General features: G+C 44.3%; 1 protein-coding gene across 1 annotated transcript in view; it reads left to right on the plus strand.

Annotated features, from left to right (window-relative positions):
- Nucleotides 1-7,978, plus strand: part of bag6l (BCL2 associated athanogene 6, like) — a 77,523-nt gene that overhangs the window by 67,476 nt on the left and 2,069 nt on the right. The gene's annotated exons all lie outside the window — the stretch shown is intronic.

Consider the following 7,978-nt stretch of genomic DNA (forward strand, 5'->3'; position numbering starts at 1 on the left):
GCTGAAAGAGACTGAATGACGAAACAGGAAACCACAAGCCCTCCAATAAACTGGCAGGGGACTGTGACTGACAGCTGTTTTACCCATTTAGAGCTTTAGCTGCTGGGCTCAGATCCACCTCGACTTGTGGTATGAGCGACTTGGCTGCCTGGACCGAGAAATGAAGGTGCACAAACACAAAGTGACTTCACACCAGGAACACTCAGACGCTGAGGACCAAGCCCAACACTTCCCCTCGGCCCTACGGCTTCGTTGTCAGTGCTGCTGCATCAGAGAGCTAACTCACTCGTTTCATTATGATGTGATATTTGCTGATATTACAATGTCTGCTATGCCTCAATTTCGATTTGATGTGATTCCGGGGCCTGCGATCGATTTGAGACAATATGTATGCACGGGTTCCTTTTTGAAAACTTGCACCCGCCCTTACAGGTAAAGCTCAGCACCAGAACCAACCTGTTCCCCGTCATTAGCTGCACCCGTTAATAAAAGTCCTGCGACCCGACCGAGGTAAAAAGCTAATGTTAGGCAATAAACAAACCACACCATGGTCACATGACTTTAATGTTGCCACAGCAACAAGGCTGTAAAGCCGTGCTCAATGTGATGATGTACTGTTGTCTCATTTAGCCACTTGTTAGCAACCACCAGGGGGCGTGCACCCTGTAATCCATCGTATTTAATATGGACGCACAACAGGCGCACTCAGACGCCAGAGCGACACCAGAGCGAGAGGCACACGCTCCCCAATGTCTATATTTTAGGATGCAACAGTTGCGATAAATTGCGTTCAACTTTTTGAGCACAGCAGCGTGCACCACATGTTGTGACGAGGACCAACCAATCACAGCTATCTGTGCCTCAATCTGTGATAAATATGGAGGAGGAGTTGATCATGTTTGTGCAGAGCTGTCAGAGCGTCACATCTGTCCCATGGACAATACACCGTTAAAGACGCAGCACATGTGTGGCCCCTTAAAGCTTTGAAACTCACCAGTGGCGTATTTAGAAATAAAGTAAAACACAGAGCAGATACTGGCCCCTGAGGCGGCGCCTGATCATGACGGGCTCTGTACGTGAGAACACGTATCGTAAAGTGAGTCCTGAACCTGATGAAGACAGTGTGAAGAAACTAAAATGGGAGCAGCAGCGCTCTGGATTATTTGACAGCGGTTCAGAGAAGAGAGCAACATTAGGCCCAATGTTGTGTGGATCCAACACAGAAGCATAAATCCTGCCTTATGATAAAAGAGAGGCGGGTAAGGGTAATGAGAAGGCACATCACCTCAGTATTTACCCACAAGTTTGTATGTTTGTGTGAACTTTAACTCCCAGTCTTACCTTGATTATCAAAGGCTGATAGCCATGCAGGTGTAGCTGTGCTCGATGAAACACAAACCTTTCAGTAGATTTTCTAAAGGAAACAGCTTCATTGTCCTTCAGTGTTTGTTTAGAAGCTCCAGATGTGTGTTGTGAGTGTTTGCAGTGACCAGGTTGATCTACTGACCCTCACAGTCGACTGACAGGAGCTGATGGATCGAGGTGTTGATATGAAGGTTGGTGGTGTTTAAACTATACAAATGAAAAAGAACAGAACTTTATTGTCTTCAGGAAGGATCATGTTGCGGTTGAGTATAAAATGAGTGTTATTGTGCTGAACTGTGAAATAGTCACAGACAACTATGTCACACACATTTTCCTTTAGATTCGTCTCTGCTGTTTTTGTTTTCCTGGGGATTTCCAGGGTCTTCCCTCTTCCAGAGATCTAATTGCTCCACCATCCTTCACTCAGCTCAGTGTGTTCCTCAGTCACTGTGCAATTTTCCAGGGTTTTGTTTTCCACCCATCAGGACGTTTTACCACTACTGATCCAGTCTCCTCGGCTGCCAAAGTGCCACATGCTGTCATTGCCCTGCTGGCTTTTTCCAACCGCTGGCTCCTGACACCGCACCAGTCCTTCATTAAATCTCCTGCTCCGGAGCTTCAGTCAACGTTCCACGCAACCACAAATAACCAGACTGCATGGAAGAGGACATTTCCTCCGTTTCCCCCTGTCCCTTTCTCGTATGGTTAAGGTGCACCTAATGAATAGATCTGATCTCAGCAGAACGTTCAGGAAATAAAGTGCAGCAGAAGAAAAGAGGAACAGCAACACGCAGACAGAATGGGCTGACAGAGAGACTAAACCAAAGGCTTTTGGTGAAGAGGTTGTTGACAGACGAACCCCGACTTGGGCATCTTGGGGAGTCTACCAGGCTGGAGTCCTGCATGAAATCCAAGTCTGTGTGGAGATATATAGATCCAGAGTACTGCTAATACAGTGGGCTATCTGTTTCCTTTAAGGACAATAAGAGCATAAACTTTCTACTCAGGTGGTGACATGAAATGCTGAAGGAAACAATTTGGGACGTATTTGCTTTCTTTTAGAGAGTGTTCATTCATGTCTGAATGTTAAAGGTCCAGTGTGTAAGGTTTAGAGAGATTTAGTGACATCTAGTGGTGAAGACTGCACATTGCAACCAGCTGAAAGTTCTCAGAGTGAGAATTCCTTCAGTGGTGATTATTTAAGACATTCTGAGCGTGAGCAGAATCGTCTGCAAAGATCTCTTCCAAAGTCCTGCATGCGTCCATTTTTGAAAACCCGCACTGCCCATAAAAGCTCAGCACCAGAACCGACCTGTTACCCATCATCATGTCTGAGTCAAAGCTGCACCATGATCAAACCCCCCCAGGCTCCAGTCCCTCACATGAAGCTGGTTCTCCGTTGTTGAATTGGACGTCTCTTTGACTGGATGGTGAAAACATTCAATCACTGCCAGGTTAGGAAACATGTTAGCATGCTCCTTCCACCACCATCAAACCTCCAAAGGATCCCAACTCCATGTAGGCTGCCACCTCATCCTCGGGCTGCAAAGTGTCATGGCTGGAGTCCTCCACGTCGGTGACCAATGTGACCACGGGGTCAAAGGTTACACTGGTGTCACTGGCTTTCAAAATAAAAGCAACTGCAGCTTGATAATAGTGATTTAGATGTTAGAATATTACACATATACTGCACAGCTTTTTACTGCGTTTTATTCTGAAAAATGAAAAATAAATTTTTGTTCTCACCTGCTGCCCATTCATTTATATATACATATGCTTGTTACACAGCTTTTTGCAGGTTACCTGTCAGGTGCCCGATCAGGTGCAGGACTCAGGTCTCTTTATATCCAAAACAATCACACCAGGGATCTCATTTATAAAACGACACATAGGATCCATATTAAAAATGAACGTATGGACAAAAGCCAAAAATGGCGTGCGCCAAATGATACTGGACAATTTCTACAATCAGGCTTCACCTCACCATCTGCAAAATGTTGGTAAGCATGGGTCAAGGTTTCTCCCATGAAGTCTGTTTTAATAGATTACAACTTTTGCGTAGGAAGTGGCGTACTCCTCTTTCAAGCATCGTTTTGTGCGTACGCAGTGTTTATAAATGAGACTCCAGGTGAGTCAGAGATGGCGTGAAGAGACATGGCAGTGCAACATGGCGATCACCGTAGACGAGGACCTGTTCCCTATATAGATATAAATGTCAAAGGTAACATAAACACAGGTGATTATACACTAAAGAAACTTATGTCCGCCTAAATCCGACACACTGGTCCTCTCTGAGACTCCTCTATGTTTTGACTTGGACCTGTCTTGGTCTTGTGTTTTAACTTGGACTTGTGCCATCCTCGCCCGAGTCCAGCTGGCTTTCTCTCTCTCTGTCTACTGATAGCAGTGTGAAGGATATTTGGACAGTATTGGGATTTTTTGGTCTCCGTCTCGTCTGTCTCAAGCCTCTTTGAACTCGACTTGGACCCCTTCGACTTGAAGACTTGACTAAAGTGGTGCTGAATACAGCTCGGGTTGATTCTTCAATAGAGTGTCCTGGGTCATGTGAAGTATTTATCATACTCTTTTGGAGCTGACGCTGTCTCCACAGATAAAATATAAAACAATTGTTCCTTTTAGCGTTCCCAAACAAATCGTGACTAGACATTAATTCCAAAGCGGTCCAAAACAAACCCCACAATGGTCACAGCTGACAATTAAATAAACTGAGGCCATTCCTCTGAAACCGTAATATTGAAAACCCAAATAGAAAATATATATGCAAGAAGCACATGTGCCAACAGCTGTTTCTTGCACATGTTTAAACCAGTCTTTCATCACTGTCTCTCTTTTCCCCTCATACACATTTCAGAAGAGGTCTGGCATGTGTTAAACTGTCCAGAATATGAGGGGGAGAGAGAAACACGGAGGGAGACAAAACTTGAGAAGGAGAGAGTGAACACGGGCCAAGGTGGGTGGGAGGCTGGACAGCAGAGGAGAAAGAGGAGGTAGAGAAAGCACACACAGATTAATGGGATTAACAAAGTCTTCTCAGTGTTGGTGGAAGTATCGTGCTCAGTGTGAAGTCTGTATTCAAACGCCATGATCAACAGATGATAATAAACTACAAAGAGTGTCAGGGCTCGGGCCGCTGCTGCCCGCATCCTCGTAGTCGGAGGTGTGGTCGCAGGGTGCCGCTCTGTCAGGTCAGTGCGCTGTGATCACAGCTGGTCCTTTGAGGACGCTCGTTACAAGAACTTTGCCAAGAACATGACTTAAAAGACGTCTTATCTGTTCAGACCCGTTCACATCAGAGGAGTATTCAGGATGGGTCAAATACTGGCCACATTGTTAACGAACCAGATCCCACATGCGGCTTTAATACACACTGTTCAGGAGAAAAATGGGTGGCATGGTGGTGCAGTGGTTTGTGTTGTTGCCTCACAGCAAGAGGGTTCCTGGTTCAAACCCTGAGGTGTGGGAGCCCCTCTGTGTGGAGTTTACATGTTCTCCCCGTGTCAGCGTGGGTTTCCTCCAGGCGCTCCGGTTTCCTCCCACAGTCCACAGACTCTAAATTGTCCGTAGGTGTGAATGTGGAGCCCGGTCTCACTCTGAAGTCGTCAAAATCTGGCACTTGGGCGGTGACTTGCAAAGCCAGAAACCATCAAAAAAGGCGTCCATTAATGTCAGCATGGTATGCGGCCGGTTGCCGTTACAGGTTAACAACACCCGGCAGCGTCAGGGAGAAACGCAGCAGGACAAGGACGGAAGCTAAGGCGGCGAAAGTCCAAGTGGGGCAGGCGGGAGTGGTGGTGGATGGGTCCAACGAACACCGACCTTCACCTGAGAGAGCATCATTCACGACCCGTAAGATAGACACGGCATCCCAGACCACACCAACACACCCAGGGTACCTTGGACGTCATATGCGGACGTGGAAAGTCCATGACCAAACGTGGACATGTGACGAGGTCACAGTGAGGATGAGTTGACCAGGTGCTTCTACATTTTTACTTTTACTTTGAGCTGCACTAATCTGTGTCTTTACAGTAACACAGGATCAAATGATTATGTGTCATGTGAAAGGCGTCATTCATTGTGACAAAACCACAGACACTAATCACCAACTTTGACGTCTATGGAGGCATCTGAGTGTCTTTCAGCTCGTTGCTTTGGTTTAACGGCCCACGACTTTACTGTTCATCTGACCTCAACATTAAACTCGACAAATTTTAACTGCATCACTTTAATTTGTTATTTTACGTCACAGTATTGCTGCTTTTGCTGAAACTGTTTTAAGCGACCATCTTGAGCACGTCTTCCTCTGAGCGGATGATGGTTACTGCAGATAGAAGAGTTTTATTTCCAGCAGTATAAAAACTAAGAACATTACAAGATACAAAATCTTTCAGAATGTTGAAGCAGGAAAACATAGGTATTTGTGAATGTGAGTATAAAGCAGTGTGTCGTGGTGCTGCAGAGCTCCTTCCTCTCAGACCAGTGTAGCTGATGCTCTGCCTCTGGATGTTATTGTTTAAAGAACAAACCCTTCGCTGCTTCACAGGACGCTCGCCCCCGACAGCGAGAGTTTCATAAATCTTCACTGCGACTGGAAGTTTCTCGCTGTGCAGGTTGGAGTGTGGACAAAAGCACCAAGATGCTCAGGAAACTACGCTGCAGCTGCTGGGGACGTAAAATAACATCAACACTGGCCCCGACCGGGGGAGCTGACGGGGTCAGGAGGGTGGTGTGACATGTGTGGATGACACGAATGGGACAGTGTGAAAAATGAGGCGTGCTGTGTAACTGTAGTGTTAGCGCTGCTGACCCACAGCGGCCTGGACGTTAAGGTGCTTTCACACCTCACCTGTTTGGTTCTGTTAAAACGGACTCAGGTGTGTTTGTGCAGTTAGTGCGGTTTGTTCGGACTGATGTGAAAGCTGTCAATCAAACCCTGGTGTGGACCAAACAACCGAACCAACCGGTCTCAGTCTGCTTCCAAACGGACTCTGGTGCGGTTTGTTTGTGGTGTGAATGAAAACAAACCAACCACAGGACTTTATGATGCAGATATGTGATTTTCAATAGTAATACCAATAATAATCCATCTGCTGATGATAAAATCTGTCTGTGATAAAGGTCACGTGTTTCCCATAACCTGTTTATGCTAATGCATATGTGTAAAATGTACCTCTGAAGAAGTTTTGCAAAATACTTCTGATTCTTTGTCGAACACATTTACAATAAAATACGGAGCAGCTCTGGTGTGAGTGTGTCTGCTGGCTACTGAAACATCCTGGTGCAGACTATTTACTGACGTTTACCCACTGTATTTGGTTTTCAATGTCTGACAGTCCACCACAAACATTTTCGTCACGTCTTGTCAACAAAAATGAAACAAAGATTTTGTTTTAGTTTTCATTATCAAGACCTGTTTTTAGCTCGTCATTGTCTCGTTTCTGACATGGAAAAAATGTCGATGAAAAGTTTTCATCAACTAATAAACACAGCATGGTAACAACACTTTCACTTGAGTTAATTGTGTTTATTCTACCCACCACTGGTACTTCCTGTCACGCTTGCATCTCTTGTAGCCATGCTGTGATACTGTGATACTGCTGTGTGGCAGAAAAATGACAAAATGAAAAAGCTTGGCCACTGCGACTTCCACCAGCGACACTTCACATCAATCATTTGCTCCAAAACTGCTCTAAAAGAAAATTATGGGAAAAGCAAATCAGCAGTGGCTCAAAGCGTCTGTCACTGACGTGTGACGCTGGCAGCAGGTTTAGTTTTCTGTAAAGAAGTGTTTGGTTCAGACGGTTTCATTTTCATTCCACTTCCTGTTTGGCAAAACATTCAGCGTACAAATCTTTCTATCTTTCTACAAGTCTCCTATTTTCTATCAGCAAAGATCAACGTACAAAATATTCAGACTGTGGCTTCATCAGATTTCATCAGCTGTGACCAAACAACTCACAAAATGATTTTAGATTAATTCAGTTGTTGCTAAATCCCAATTAGTGCATGTAAATATGGCGTCTTCATGTGAAATAAGAACAGTTTTGTCTTGGCATTATGGGGTGTTTTCAGTCATTTATTGTATGGCTGTTATTTTTTATGCCTTTTAATTTATTCTATTTTTATTTTATTTGTATTTCATATGCACTTTTTCTGCCTCATTATTTATTATGTCTTTTATTTATTCTGTACAGCACTTTGGTTCACTGTGGTTGTTTTAAAGTGCTTAACAAATAAAGTTGGATTGGATCATAAGATGCAGAGAAAATAAGTTTTCAGGGTCTTTAATCCAGTGTTGACGAATAATATGACGAAATTTTTTTGTCACCAACCTTTTATCCATGACAAAGACGAGATGGTGACGAGCTAAAAATAGATCCTGGTGATAAAAACTAAGACGAAATCTTTGTTTCATTTTTGTTGATGAGACGAGACGTGACGAAAATGTTAGTGGTGGACTATCAGACATTGAAAACCGAATACAGTGTACAATCAGAAGTATTTTGCAAAACTTCTTCAGAGGTACATTTTACACATATGCATTAGCATAAACAGGTTACGGGATACACGTGACCTTTATCACAGACAGATT

Source organism: Epinephelus lanceolatus, chromosome 16, assembly GCF_041903045.1.
Source record: "Epinephelus lanceolatus isolate andai-2023 chromosome 16, ASM4190304v1, whole genome shotgun sequence".
NCBI lineage: Eukaryota > Metazoa > Chordata > Actinopteri > Perciformes > Serranidae > Epinephelus > Epinephelus lanceolatus.